Source organism: Petromyzon marinus, chromosome 79, assembly GCF_048934315.1.
Source record: "Petromyzon marinus isolate PM22_M1 ecotype Great Lakes invasive population chromosome 79, UKy_Petmar_22M1.pri1.0, whole genome shotgun sequence".
NCBI lineage: Eukaryota > Metazoa > Chordata > Hyperoartia > Petromyzontiformes > Petromyzontidae > Petromyzon > Petromyzon marinus.
In genome coordinates this window covers 5,600,069-5,616,142 of record NC_133745.1, presented here as the reverse complement: position 1 = coordinate 5,616,142, position 16,074 = coordinate 5,600,069, and positions in this window count along the sequence as shown.

Below are 16,074 nucleotides of genomic sequence, written 5' to 3'. Positions count from 1 at the left end.
CTCCACCACCATCTTCTCCCCCTCTTCTGTTTTCTCCATTCTCTCTTCATGCTCCTCAACCTCCGAGGTGGCGTCGGGGGCATCGGTGGTGGCAGCGGAGGTGCTGGAGGTGATGGCCGTGGTGGCGGTGGCAATGGTGGTGATGGTGGCAGCGGAGGTGGCGGTGGCGGCAGCGGTAATGGCGGTGGCGCCAGCGGTGGTGGGGCGGAGGTGGCAGCGTTGGTGGTGGTGATGGTAGTAGTCCTGGCGAGGCACCGCTCTTCCTCCATGAGGCGCTTCTCCTCCTCGACGCTCTTCACGTTGGCGAGACACTTCTCCTCCACCAGACGCTTCTCTTCCGTGAAGCACTTCACTTTAACGAGGCGCTTCTTGAGGAAATAGTCTCTGAAGCAGGTCTCCTCTGTGCGGCGCTTCACCCTGGCAAGGCGCTGCACCTCAAAGAGGTGCTCCTCTACCATGTGGCGTTTCTCTGTCGCATGGTCCTTCTCCTCCTGGAGATGCTTCACCCCGCTGAGATCCTTCAACTCCCCAATTATCCTCTGTTCAAGCAAAGATAATCACATGAATATACAGACATGCAAGCAGAAATTCATTTAAGTTTTTCAGATTCATTTATTTGGTATAACCCTGTGAGCTATGTTGCTCTTGACTCGGGTGCAACCGCAACAAACAAAAACATGATCAAGGAATATCTTAAAGCGACTACACGCAACAGAAAAATCCAGGAAAAGACAGCAAAGTCTTCCAGAAAAGCACCGTATATCAACACTGTGTGCAAAAATCCCGGTGGGATGCAAGTCGAATAATAACAATCATAAGACAATTTAGATTAAAGTTATCAGGCTAACTCTGTACTACAAAAAACAAACATGGCTAAACCAAAACGTTTTCAAAATCACCAAAATAAAGCTATAAAAACAATGTAACAGTGATCATAGGAACTGTGATTCAAATTTAACAATTAACGATATATACATAACATGTACGACCAAACTTTGCAGCCATAGCTGGCTGTATGAGTCACTCCATAACAGCAGGATTATGAGTCGCAGTATGTAAAAAAATATTCAATACACCTTTAAAGATCAGCACACTATTCAAGTGTACATCTATGGTACAATTTATTGAAAATAAGTTTTGGGAACAGAAACTTATTTCTTTTCAACAACAGACAAATATTAACAAGCACTGTTTATTACATTAACTTTGTTTAACTTTTTTGGTCCCAGTTGAGACATTCAGAACTATGACAAAACAAATAATTGTGCTCTGATCTAATGTGCAATCTGTGGCATATGAATTTGTTAAGGTGATGTTGTCCGGTCCTGTACATATCAAGTACAGTGAGGGAAAAAAATATTTGATCCCCTGCTGATTTTGTACATTTGCCCACTGACAAAGAAATGAACAGAATATAATTTTAATGGTAGGTTTATTTGAACAGTGAGAGGCAGAATAACAACAAAAACATCCAGAAAAACATGTCAAAAATGTTATAATTTGATTTCCTTTATCCTCCTAGCGAGGCCACGCTAGGAGGATAAAAGGGGACCCCGGGCAAAGGTTTGGGGCTGTTGCTTGGAGTGGAATCTCGTCGGACTGCTGGAGTCATCGTCACCATCTGCATTTTCTCGGCGGTGTCAGACAGGCAGTCTGTTAGCTCTCTTGACTGAAAGTGTAGTGACCCCTTGTACCCTGTGAAGGCTATAATAAATAGAGTACCTCCTGCTCCTCGTGTCTCTGCGTGTATCGCTAGACGTGGATCATAACGACAGTAGATGTACACTCACTCTGAGTTTTTACTCAATGACGTTAAACTTCACATCTACCCTACCTCCATGCTACATGCCGACAACCCACTGCTTTGGTAACCAAACTGCAACGTATTTTATTAGTAAACCTGCATTTTCTAATTTTACCCAAATCTTAACCTCGGTTGGATGTTGCCATCCTGCCGTGGAAACAACGAATCATTCGTGTCTCGAGCAGAAGATTGCAAGCCTTGTGTTAGAGAATGGCCCACTGAAGCTGTAATCACGGAGCTACTTCTGAGTACATTTCAAGTGCCCTCTCATCCACGTAATAAAGAGCAGGATCCTCCCTCCTGTAACGTTGGTCGTAACAATGTTCTTACTTCTTTGTGCTGTCAAGGACAACCGGGCTCACCTTGGTCTGTCTCACTGTCACACTCACCTCTATTCGTACACTCACTCATCTGGGTCTGTCTCACTGTCATACTCACCTCATCCACACGCACTGACGTAGGTCTGTCTCACTGTCACACTCACATCACTAGTCACACTCACCCACCTGGGTCTGTCTCACTGTTACACTCACCTCTCTACCACACTCACCTGGGTTTGTCTTACTTTAACACCACATTCCACAGACACTTACATTGGTCTGTCTCAATGTCACACTCACCTCTACCCACACACACTCACCAGAGTCTGTTTCACTCTCTCACTCATTTGTCTTCCTACACTCACTCACTTGGGTCTGTCTTACTGTCACACTCACCACTCTACCCACACTAACCTGGGTCTCACTGTCTCACCTCTCTTCAAAAACACTGAATTCCTGCTGAACAACACGCGGTTCAACTCACAAGCACTTGGGAGAGCTACAGGGCTCACATGCCATGTCCTTCACAGTCCTGTAATTCGTTTTATTATTATTGCCATAATTGAGTTTGGCAAAAGCCTGTGCGAGACTTTGAACAATGTACACACAGGACCGTCCATAAGGGTGCTAGGCCAGGGGAAAATCCCAGCATGTGGGCCTCCGACGCGTTCAAATTCCACCGCAAGTATTACATCTGACACTCCCGTGACATTGAAGCGCAGGGCCCCCCCAATGCCCGCGGACCTGGGCGGTCGCTCCGATTCTCCGTATCCAAGGGGCGATTCTATGTGCACAATGCAGACCTTCTTGTAAAAACATGGTTTTACGAGGGCCTCCTCACGCAAATTAAGTAGAGAACCACATTACTGCCATGTGATGGTTTATGTTTCGCAGTCATTGACGACCAGGCTGAGATCATGAACTCGCTAGACTTGACAACCCACTTTGATCACAGGCGGGTGCCTGGATTCAGACCCAGTTACTCCGTGGTCCCACTTCAGTGCTCTGACCTCTCGGTCACTGGGCCGCCTCTGAACACCCCCCATGTTAAATACATAAGTAGCAACCTGTATCGTGAGCAGCAGCATTCTTTGAATACTCTGCCAAAACAATTTGAATTGTGGAGTGTTGACCCAATTTCGCAATTGCTTTATCATACCTCTGGTTGCAGGAATAATTTCTACAAGACCGAGTTCTAGAGAGCCCCTTTACACGATGTTTTGTTCTACTCTTCCACACTGAGCAGATATTTTAGAAGATGGAGTACCCACACTTTAACACACCACATGCACCTTGCTGCTCGATTGTGGCTTACCCATTTCTACTGATTGGTGGACAGAGGCAGGGGGGGTTAAGAAACTCAAACGTTTGTTTCAACTGCTGTTACAGAAGGGGAACAGATGGGCAGTGGAGCAGGGAGGTAGAGGGGCAGTGGAGTAGAAGGGCAGTGGAGCATTGGAGTAGTTGAGCAGTAGGGCAATTGAGCAGATGGGCAGTGGGACAGCGGAGCAGAAGAGCAGTGGGCCAAATGGGTAGTAGGGCAGTGGAGTAGTGGAGCAAAGGGACAGTTGGGCAGAGGGGCAATGGATCAATTGAGCAGTGGGACAGTGGGACAGTGGGGCAGTGGAGCAGTGGATCAGTGGGGCAGTGGAGTAGAGTGGCAGTGTTGTGAAGGAGGCGAATCACCTGAATATCTTTTCCCACCGACATTTGTATGTGCTCTAAAGAAGGACCATCTCTCAAAACGGCGATCATTCTATATTTGTCCTTGTACCTCCACACACAGCTGGAAAACCGCACACCTGAGCCAAGGCACATTTAACCAACTCAGGCAGCACTTGCAAGCAATTCAAATATATTTTTGTCATCATGGGTTTATTTCAAAGAGTTTATAGTACCAATAAGAACAATGGTATTTAACCGTATTATTTGCAGGGTGGCCCTGGGGCTTGCCATGTGGCAGGTGTCGTCCATTGTCCGATCCAGACCCCTCCAGCTCTCTCACCCTGGCTTTTCTGCCCCTTCCATGTCCTGGAAACCATAGCAAGGTCATCCCATGAGGACTGCCTGGATAAAAACCAGCATGGAAGGGGCCCAGAGTGGGGCCGGCTATGCTTTTGGGCTAGTCCCGTGTGTGTGTGGTGTGCGTGGTGTCTTGGTAGCAATCGTTCTCCACTTCAACAGCTGTGGTCCCAGTGGCAACGTTTCTCTGGGGAACCGTGTGGTAAGTGTGTTTCATGTATCACGGGGTGGGTGGGTGTGGCATGTATCACAGGGTGGGTGGGTAGTATGGTGATAGTGGTCATGGTTGGCACCAATCCACGACCACCACCATCACCCCTACTGAGTGGTTGACATGCTACCACAAAGCAGCACGCGGCGGAGGAGTGAGGTGATCGCTCTTGCAACGCGAGCGAGGCCCCCTCGCTTCCTCTTCTTTCCCTGCATCACCACCTCCACCACCTGCACCTCTTCCATCTCCTGCTCCTTTGTCTCGTCCTCCATTTCATCTTCATCCTCCACCACCATCGTATCCCCCTTCTCTGTTTTCTCAATTCTCTCCTCATCCTCCTCAACCTCCTCGTCCTCGGAGGTGGCAGAAGTGGTGGCAGTGGTGTCGGTGGTGGTGGTGTTGGCTGAGGTGGCAGTGCTGGTGGTGTCAGTGGCGGTGGTGGTGGTGGTGGCGGTAGTGGTGGTGTTGGTTGCGTTGGTAGCGGCAGAGGTGGTGGTTGCCATGGTGGTGGCAGTGGTGGTGGCGTTAGCGGCAGGGCGGTCGGTGGTGATGATGGCGGTGGACGTGGTGGAGTTGGTGGAGGTGGTTGCGGTAGCGTCAAAGGTGTCGGTGGTGGCGGTGGCAGCAGTGGTGGTGGCGCTGGCAGTGGAGTAAGTTGTGGTGGTGGCAGAGGTGGTGGTTGCCGCGGTGGTGGCGGTGACGGTGACGGTGGCGGTGGTGGCAGTCATGTCAGTGGTGGCAGTGATGGCGGGGGTGGCAGCGGTGGTGGTGGTTGCAGCGTTGCTGGCAGTGGTGGTGATGGCAGCGGTCCTGACGGGGCACTGCTCCTCCTCAAGGTACTTCTCCTCATCCTCCTCCAGACGCTTCTCCTCAAGATGCTTCATCTCACGAAGTCGCTTCTCCTCCGCGAAGCACTGCACTATAACGAGTCGCTTCTTGAGGAGATGGTCTCTGAAGCAATGCTCCTCTGTGCGGCACTTTTCCCTGGCCAGGCGCTGCACCTCAAAGAGGCGCTCCTCTACCAGGAGGCGTTTCAGCGTCCCAAGGTCCTTCTCCTGAAGACGCTTCACCCCGCTGAAGTCTTTTAACTCCCCAATTATCCTCTGTTCAAGCAAAGATCACCACATTAATATTCAGACATGCACATGCAAACAAAAATTAATACCCACATGCATGCAAACATAAACGTGCACATAAACCCAACACAAATGCATACTCACACATCTTTGTACAGATGCAGACATCCACGTTCACTCATTCAAACTCGCTTTTTACACTCGCATGAATATACACAGTCAAGAAAATTTCAAATCAAGATTGAATATATAAAATCACCTGATAACATAACACCTTATCCATCAATACTTTTATCACATTGTACGTGTAGCCCTAACCCTTAATAATCCCAACCCCTACATAATCAAAATACATGTTACATCCTCATATATCCTCACACACCCCATACATGCACTTAAGTCTGTGATCGACTGGGAATATTTCATAGCAATTGTTGGCAACAATCATCACTGGCAATAGTTTCCACAGAATGTTACATTATAAAGATCTCGTAGCCCATAATCTCGACAAATTTCACGCAGTGCCCATAGTGGGCAACTGGAATGGCTACTTCCAATCAACTGAACTAGCAGACGTAATTAATGTGACTGATTTATATCATTTCGTCCTCAATGGTAATAAATGACCAATGCATGAGTGGGATGGTGGAGAGATTGGCTGATGGTGTCTGGAGCTGGTTTTGATATACAGAGAGGTGAAGCAGAGGAATGTTCCAGAGAGATGGTGTCTTGTGATGTTATAGATTCATGATAAGGCTATATGATGGTCTATTTAATTGGTGGTGGTGTGGTGAGAAAGGTAATGTGGAGAGATGGTGTGCCAGTTTTGTAGATAATGTGTATTTGACCCCCACAGACCCCATACACACCTTTGGGGAGCGATGCTTGTAACCTTGGCCTGGGAAAGGGTCCACTTTATCCATAATGTCACCCCAGGTGGTCGACTGGCGCGACGATTCCCGGCCTGCGAAGAGCAGACAGGTAATTCAAAGGACGAGTAATGAATTAGAGAACGAAGAACATGGAGTTTCACAGAACGAATTTTAAGATCCCTGTAATTAGCTCTTTCCACACAACAGGAGCTGCTATTGAGAAATATTAATCACATGGCAGTAAAACTTTACAAGTCATGTTTTTGTGGGCATGCTGAGACCATTAATTCCATAAGCTTGAGACCCCAGTTTAAACAAAAATGGCTGAAATTCAGATATAAACCCATCGTTTCTGGAACACTCGATCATTACGTCTTCCCATCACAACCAAGCCATGTCTTCTCAAAGTAATTGATAAAGGAGCCTCCTTCTCTGTATATAAGCCACGTGATGCAGGTATCTGGGACTTACCCTCATAGTCATCCACAATCTCAGCCCACTTGATATGGCTATCCATGTTGTTGGGAAAGAGTAGATTCTGCGTGAAGTTGGATGGCCTGTGGAGTTTGGAACAACGCTAAGATTTAGCAACAATTTGAATCACTCATCCTCTAAAATATTACATATTTGGCCACTCACTGTACCAATCCCATCACTTCCATGCCTGTTGCTTTCAAGCCAACGCCCGCACTTGTTTGCCACTCATACGTGCTTCTGATCACTCACTCATCGATCCACACAAACATGTTTATTCCACCAGCCTATTACATTAAACATAATCGCCAAACTTAATGATATTTAATCCACACATGCATGTTAATGTACAGCCCATTTGCATTAATCGAATTCTTGATAAACACCCCCCCCCACCCCCTATGCCTTGTAGGTCATGAGGGTCATATGACCTTACTTAAATAATTTGTTATAAACCGAGCATGACGTCGTGGGTCACGTGATGTCAGAGACACCACCCATGTGGCTGTGACATCACAGATTAGAGACAACTATGGCAGCAGCTGGGGTCTGAACAAGAAGGCAGACTCCTCCCCAATGTTGAATAACATTCAATACATAAAATGTAGGGCACAATTGTGCCAGCAATCAGAAAACAATAATTGTAGACATGTTATTCATACTCTGAGATTTAAACAAGTTAGTTATTAATTTTAAAATGCTGACTCGCTTATGTCTAAACAGTGACAGTAAAAGCAACATATCAGGGCATGCCAAGTAACCTATCTAGCAGTCCTAATTTGATTGCAGAAAATAAAAATACCAACATATCAACAATAATGAGGCTTTAATTTGCGGTCAAAATGTAAAATAAAGATAAACAACACTCATAGTCAACAGGGACGCTCACCTCGTTGAGGATTCGCTCTCCAACGTCGTCTGCAGCTGGTCCCTCGTGCGCATTCCTCTCGACTGGCGGTGGAGGCGTGGCTATGACGTACCAGAAATGACGTCACTTCCGCGAGGCTCCGCCCCCACGCGCACAGCTGCCGCACCACGTGGTGCAGTGCGGGTGGTGGCCGTGGGTGGTGATGATGATGGGTGATGATGATGGGTGGTGGTGGTTGATGATGGTGGGTGGTGATGATGGTTATAGATGACGATGGGTGGTGATTATGATGGGTGCTGATGGCTGTTGATGATGATGGTTGATGGGTGATGATGTGTGTTGATGATGGTCGGTGGTGGTGGTGTTGATAGGTGGTTGATGATGATCGGTGGTGATGATTGTGATAGATGGTGATAATGATGGTTGGTGATGATGGTGGGTGTTCATGCTGATAATTGGTGTTAATGATGTAAGGTGGTGATCACGATGGGTGGTGATTATGATGGGTGATGATGCTGATTTGTGGTGAGGATAATGATGGGTGATGGTGATGTTGGGTGGTTGGTGGCAATGATGATGATGGTGGTCCGTGATAATGGGTGGTGGTGATGATTAGTCATGGTGATGATCATGGTTTATGGGTGGTGGTTATGATAGGTAAAAGTGATGATGGGTGGTGCTGATGATTGGTCATGGTGATAATGATGGTTGATTGGTGGTGGTTTTGATAGTTGGAAGTGATGAAGGGTGGTAGTGATGAAGGGTGGTGATCATGATGGGTGGTGATGATGGGTGATGATGATGATTGGTGGTGATTGGTGGTGATTGGAGATTGGTGGTGATTGGAGATTGGTGGTGATTGGAGATTGGTGGTGATTAGTGGTGATTGGTGATTGTTGTGATTGGTGGTGATTGGTGATGATTGGTGATTGGTGGTGATTTGTGATTGGTGGTGATTGGTGATTGGTGGTGAAAGGTGATTGGAGATTGGTGGTTATGGATGGTGTTTGGTGGTGATTGATGGTGATTGGTGATTCATGGTGATTGGTGGTGATTGATGGTGATTGGTGATTCATGATGAGTGGTGGTGATTGGTGATTGTTTTTGATTGGTGATTCGTGGTGAATGTTTGTTATTGGTGTTTGGAGATTGGTGTTGTTTGGTGGTGATTGGTGATTAACAGTGATTGGTGGTGATTGGTGTTTGGCGGTTGGTGGTTATTGGTTGTGATTGGTGATTAACGGTGATTGGTAATTTGTGGTATTTAGCGATTAGTGGTGATTGGTGGTTCTTGGGTGGCGGTTGTGGTTGCTTTGGGGTGGTGGTGGGTGGTGGTGGTTGGAGGGTGGTGGTGGGTGGGTGGTTGTGGGTGAGTGGTTGTGGGTGGTGGTGGTGGTTGGTGGTGGTGGTGGTTGGTGATATTGGGTGATTGATCATGATGGGTGGTGGTGATGATGGGTCTGTGGTGGTGGTGATGATAGGTGATGGGTGGTTGTGATGAAGGATGCTGGTCATGATGGGTGGTGATGTGTGACGATGATGTTGGGTGGCGATGATGATGGATGATGATGATGGATGATGATTATGTGATGATGAGGGGAGGTGGTGGTTGTGGTTGGTGGTGGTTGTAGTTGCTGGTGGTTGTGGTTGGATGAGTTGGTCGTTGGTTGTGGATGGTGGTGGTTGGTGGTGATTGGTTGTGGGTGGTGGGTGGTGGTGGGTGGGGGTGGGTGGTGGTGGGGATGGGTGGTGGTGGGTGGTGGTGGGTGGTGGTGGTTGGTGGGTGGGGATGGGTGGTGGTGGGTGGTGGTGGTTGGTGGGTGGTGGTGGTGGTAGTGTTTGGTGGGTGGTGGTGGTTGGTGGTAGGTGGTAGTTGGTGGGTGTTTGTGGGTAGTGGTGGTTATGGTGGTTGGTGGGTGGTGGTTTGTGGGTGGTGGTTTGTGGGTGGTGTTGGTGGATGGTAGTGGTTGGTGGGTGGTGGTGGTGGGTGGTGGTGGTTGGTGGTAGGTGGTAGTTGGTGGGTGTTTGTGGGTAGTGGTGGTTATGGTGGTTGGTGGGTGGTGGTTTGTGGGTGGTGGTTTGTGGGTGGTGGTTGGTGGATGGTAGTGGTTGGTGGGTGGTGGTGGTGGTTGGTGGGTGAGGGAGGTGGTTGGAGGGTGGTGGTGGTGGTTTGTGGGTGGTGGTTGGTGGATGGTAGTGGTTGGTGGGTGGTTGTGGTGGTTGGTGGGTGGTGGAGGTGGTAGTGGGTGGTGGTGGGTGGTTGGTGGATGTGGGTGGTTGGTGGTTTGGTGGTGGTGGGCGGTGGGTGGTTGGTGGAGATCGGTGGTGGGTGATGGTGGGTGATGGTGGGTGGTGGGTGGTGATGCGTGGTGGTGGGTGGTGCTGGGTGGTGCGTGGTGCTAGGTGGTGGTGGATGGTGGTGGGTAGTGGTGGGTGGTCGTGGGTGGTGGTTAGTGGTGGTGGGTGGTGGGTGGCGGGTGGTGGTGGAGGTGCGTGGTTGGTAGTGGGTTGTCGTGGCTCGTGGTTGGTGGTGGGTGGTGGTGGGTGGTGGCTAGTGGTTGGTGGGTAGTGGGTGGTGGTGGTGGTTGGTGGTGAGTGGTGGATGGTGGAGGTGAGTGGTGGTGGGTGGTGTTGGGTGGTGGTGGGTGGTTGGTGATGATGATTTATAATTGGTGCTGTTGATGATAATGATGATTGGTGCTGGTGATGATGATTGCTGCTGGTGATGATGATGATTGGTGCTGGTCATAACGCTGATTCGTGCTGGTGCTGGTGATAATGATGATGATTGGTGCTGGTGATGACGACTGATGATTGGTGATGACAATGATGATTATTGGTGATGCTGGTGATGATTATTGGTGCTGGTGATGATGATTGGTAATGAAGATGATGATTGTTGCTGGTGATGATGATTGGTGCTGGTGATGAGCATGATGATGAGTGCTGGTGCTGGTTATGATGATGATGATGATTCGTGCTGGTGAAGATGATCATGATTGGTGCTGGTGATGATGATTATTTGTGCTGGTCATGATGATGATGGTTCGTGCTGGTCATGGTGATGATGATGATTGGTCCTGGTGCTGGGGATGATGATGATGATTGGTGTTGGCCATGATGATGATTATTGGTGCTGGTTATGATGATAATGGTTCGTGCTGGTGCTGGTGATGATTATTGGTGCTGGTGATAATGAAAGGTTGGGTTCATAATTGCCCGGTAGAATGAGTATATAATGGCCAGGTAGGGTGGGGTCACTCACCAACTCATCCACTCATCTTGTGTGTGGTGATCCACCAACCCCCGCCTAGATTTCAGGCGCCTTCCCAAAACCGCAATTCAATCACTCACGCACCCACTCCTTTACTCACCCACCCCCTCATTCACTCACCCACGCACTCATTCACTCGCCCATGCACTCATCAACGTACACACCCACTCATTCACTCACCCATACACTCATCAACTTACAGACCCACTCATTCACTCGCCCACGAACTCATTCACTCACTCACCCACTCATTAACTCACCCACCCACTCATTCACTCACCCACCCACTCACTCATTCACTCACCCATACACTCATCAACTTATCCACCTACTATTTCACTCACCCACTACTCATCCACTCACTCACCAACTCGTTCACTCACCCATTAATCATTAACTCACCCACCCACTCATTCACCCCCCCCCCCCCCCACTCATTCGCTCACCCACCCACCCACACATTCACTCACCCAACTATTCATTCACTCACTTACCCACTCATTCACTAACTCAACCACTCACCCACCCACTCATTCACTCACCCACCCACTCACTTATTCACCAACCCATCCACTCATTCACACAACTGCCCTTCTGTTCACTAACCCACCCTATCCACTCATTCACTCACCCACCCATTCACTCACCCACCCTTTCACTCACACACCCATCTACTCATTCACCATCACATCTACTCATTAACTCAACCACCCACCCATTCACTCACCCAACCACTCATCCACTCACTCATTCACCCACCCACTCATTCCTCGACATCAGGAGGAAACAAGGAGGTGGAAAGGTGCTGATGCAGGCCGTTTTAAAAGTCTTTGACGACCGCTTTTGTTGCAATCGAAACGTCGTAGTTTTTTGTTATTTTTTGCTACTTTCTCTGAACCTATCTACGTGGTGACTTTACCGAAAGACCCAAGAATACAAATACAACTTATTGGGTAGTCAGAATTCATCAGCACCAACCTGTATGTTGAACCTCTTTCGCACCGTACGTAGCCAACCGTGCAAATCTGTAGGTCTCTCTGGGTGTCTATAATGAGTGACCCATTGTTACTTAAAACAATTTTGGCAATGAAGTGATACGTGATATAATTGAATAGATTTTAAGCACTACAATTTTGAAAAAAAAAATATTGAATAAATTAAAAATAAAGAATAAAAGTAAGTACATGGTAATAAAAGCAACAGTTAAAATGTGTTGGATTTAGTAATAGCATGCCAAATTATGAGTTATTTAGCCTGAAAAATAGTGCAAATACAAATAGATTTTACAAGGAAAAGTGATTTATATTTACTAAATGTCTGAGCAATGGTAATTTAGATTTACTAAATATTTGGAGGAATCTGATTAATATTTATTAATGATCTGGCTGAAATTGATTTACATGTACTAATTGCCTGGGTGAAATTGATATAAGCTTACTAAATATCTGGTTCAATGATTTGGATTTACTAAATAAAATACTTATATTGAATGTCTGTTGCCATAACATTTATATTTCTAATCCACCCAATAGCATGCCTTCATGGTGCCACAATTCACTTACGTTAAGTCAACCGAGCACCATCAAAAAGATAAGAACTATGAAAAGGAACAGCAGATTGACATGTATTTGTGCAATTTTGTCTCAACATGTTTATCCAACATATTACAAGTACAAAAGAAAGAGGGGCTATGAAAAAACAAAGACAGAAACCATGTATCTGTACAATAGGGATACAATACCTGAAGTCTATTAATAATTTGTGGGCATTACAGGCACAGATTCCTTTTTTGGATGTGATTCAAGGTTTTAGTCTTGTTAGTGCATTTAAATTACGACAATTAAAAAAAAATATGTAAAGATACTTTCATAATATTTCTTTCTTATGTGCGCAAATTGAAATCCTAAGGGCCAATATGTTTATAAAACAGCTAAAAGAGATTAAAACATCACGTGAATTGAACCACAATCCAGGTGGACCTATCTTTTTTAACATGCACAATTACAAGCATGGCTTCCTAACAAGTAAACTAGCACAGCCTTCAGATGTTCCATGCATCTTACATCTATTCCTTTCGAAACGTCGTGATAATTTGTATTGTTTTATATATATTTATTATTTTATTATTTCCCTTCAACGTGACTTTACCGAAAGAGCTAAGAATATGAATTACTGCAGTCACGAAAGCTTTAAATGAAAATTTTACCGCCTCTACGGGGAGGGTTTCCACGTCACTTTAAGATCCTTCAACAAACTCCGGGATAAGAAGGCTCAGCTGATCGAGTCTCTCACCTTTCTGAAGAGATGCCGCGACTCTGGGGTAATTCCAATCGCATTTACACTGACCTCTGCTGCTGTAACTTCTTCTAATGCGAAACGAATTCTTTTCAAAACTAGCTTAGCTCTTATCTCAGAGAAAATCAGACTTATACGCACCGAACTAGATCAGTTAGACAAGACACTCTACAAATCACACTTATCATTGACGGCAACAATGTCCAGGTGACCGTCCCTCCCGCCTCTACATGGTGTGTGCGTGCATTCGTGCGAGGGGGGCGCCGCGTCGGCGCCGTCACTCCCAAGTGGCGGCGTCACGGCGGTGGGCACGGCCCCGACGGAGAGGCTCCGCTGCGGCAGCACCACAACTGTGTAGAGGCTAAACAGCGGACGTCTGCGAGAGCACCGGCCTCGGGAGAGTGGCGGGAAATCCGAGGCACCGGTGGCGGCGTCACGGCGGTGGGTATGGCCCCGACGGAGTGGCTCAGCTGTGGCAGCACCACACAGCCCCCCGAGGTGTCAGTCCTCGTCCCGGGTTGACTGGAGCACCTCGCCTGGGTTGCCCCTACAAGGTAGCGCCGCGGGGTCCGCGGGACTCGTCCGGCTCTCGTGGCTGGCCTTGGCGGTGGTGGCTCTACCTCTCGGGGTTCCGGCGGCGGTCTCCTCCTCCACTCCAGTGGTTCTCACCGGTCCTGGGTACGTGCGAGCTGGAAGACAAACTCGGTAGCGGTAGGGTGCAGGGGCCATCGTACCCGTCTCTCCTGGCTCGGGTCGGGACCCCCTGGGGCCCGGGGCTCCGTGGGGCCCATACACTGTGCAAGGCCCCCGGGTATGGGGGGGGGGTGTGGGGACCCCGGGGTATCGGGGTCCTCGAACGGCGGGGTTCTCCCTCACTGGGGCCGCCCTCCATGGTTTTATTCGCCGGACATTGACCACCATCTCCCGGCCTCTCTCCCCCCCTTGAATCAGTACCGTCCAGGGGGAGATCTGTCGCCCCACGGTCCAGGGTCCCCGCCAGTAGGTGGTTAGCTTCCCCATCTGTCCGGCCCCGACGCGAGGGGTGTGCAGCCACACCTTGGAGCCCGCCGAGTAGAAGGGGGCTCCATCCGGGGTCGGGCGCCCTGCTCCTGCCGCTGGTGTGCGGCCTCGCCTTGCAGGTAGGCCCGGACCCTAGCTCCGCATAGGGTCGAACTCACTACCCTGGTCAGTAATGACTCGTTCGGGGATCCCGTGCTTAAGTACGTAGTGTTCCACGAATGTTCGGGCCACTATGAGGGTTGTCTTATCGGGGATGGCCACCGCTATGGGATAGCGTGTGAAGTACAACACCGCTACAAGAATATATCGGTTGCCCCGGTGGGATCGCGGGAATGGCCCCTGCAGGTCGATCCCAACCAGCTGATTCGTCCGACTGACGCGGAACGGTCTCAGGGGGACCTGGTATCGCGCTGGTTTGGGCCCGCATTACTGACACGCGCGGCAGCCCTGCACCCAGGCGGCCACGTCTTGTGCTAACTTGGGCCAGAGATATTGGCGATGCAGGGTCTCCCCGTCGTGGCCCCCGAGCAGGTGGTCATGCACTAGTCTTAGCAGCTGGGGTCGCACCTGGGCGGGAACACAGATGCACCCAGGCTGGCCGGCTTCGGTGAGCTCCCGTACCACCCCGTTCTGCATGCACAACCGGGCGTACAAACCACGCCAGGGTCCTGGTAGGGTGTCCCTCTTCTCCCGTAGGGCCGCTTCCACCGCCGCCAGATCTGGATCCTCGCAGCTGGGTCCGTCTCAGCTACTCGTCGTCCAGGCCTGGGAAGGCGCAGCCGATGTTCTCCTGGATCCGATTGGGTGGGGTTAAGCGACCCGTTGGGCCACGGGGCGTGGGCTCCGCGTCCGCCGGGTGGTCCCCCGGTTCCCTGGTTCCCCCTGCCGGGGTTTCTGTGGCACATATTGCAGTCTCCCCCGCGAGGGGGGGTTTTAGTTTCGGCGCGCCCTCGGTGGTCCGCTGTTTGCTGGCAGCGTCCCCCCGTGAAGCACGGGCAGACTTCCTCCGCCCTTGTCTCGGCGCACACCGCGGGTCGCCTCGACAAGGCGTCCGCGTTTGCATGTGTACGCCCAGCTCTGTACTCGATTTGCAATTTGTACTCATGCAACTCCGCTAACCATCGGGCCATCTGCCCCCGTGGTTCCTTGAACGTAAGGAGGAAATGCAGGGCATGATGGTCGGTGCGCACCCGACATTTCCTGCCATACATATACGGTCGGAACTGTTTACACGCGAAGATCACGGCATACAGTTCTTGACGGGTCACGCAATAATTCAGCTCGGCCCCACTCAGGGTCCGACTGGCATATGCGATGACCCGCTCCGTCCCACCCTGCACCTGCGACAGCACCGCGCTCAGCCCACTGCTGCAGGCATCGGTGTCTAAAATAAAATTAGTGGTGAAATTGGGGAAAGCTAGAGTGGGGGTGTGGGCGAGGTGGTCTTTGAGGGTGGTGAAGGCCGTCTGGCAGGCCTCCGTCCACTGATAGGGGTTCTTAGGGGAGGTGAGTTGGGTGAGGGGGCATGCAATCTCGCTGAATCCCTTTACAGATCGACGATAATAGGTGGCGAGCCCCAAGAATGATCTCCGTCAGGTTCCTTGGCCGTGGCCATTCCACTACGGCGCGTACCTTCTCCGGATCGGTGCACACCCCGCCTCGCTGACTCGGTATCCGAGGTATGCCACCTCGCACTGCGCAATGTAGCACTTACGCGGCTTGAGCTTGAGATGGGCTGCTCGCAATCGCTGGAACACCTCTCGCAGCCTGGACCAGTGTTCCGACAGATCTACTGAACACTGTCACCTCGTCCAGGTAAATCAGGCACTGTTCCCACT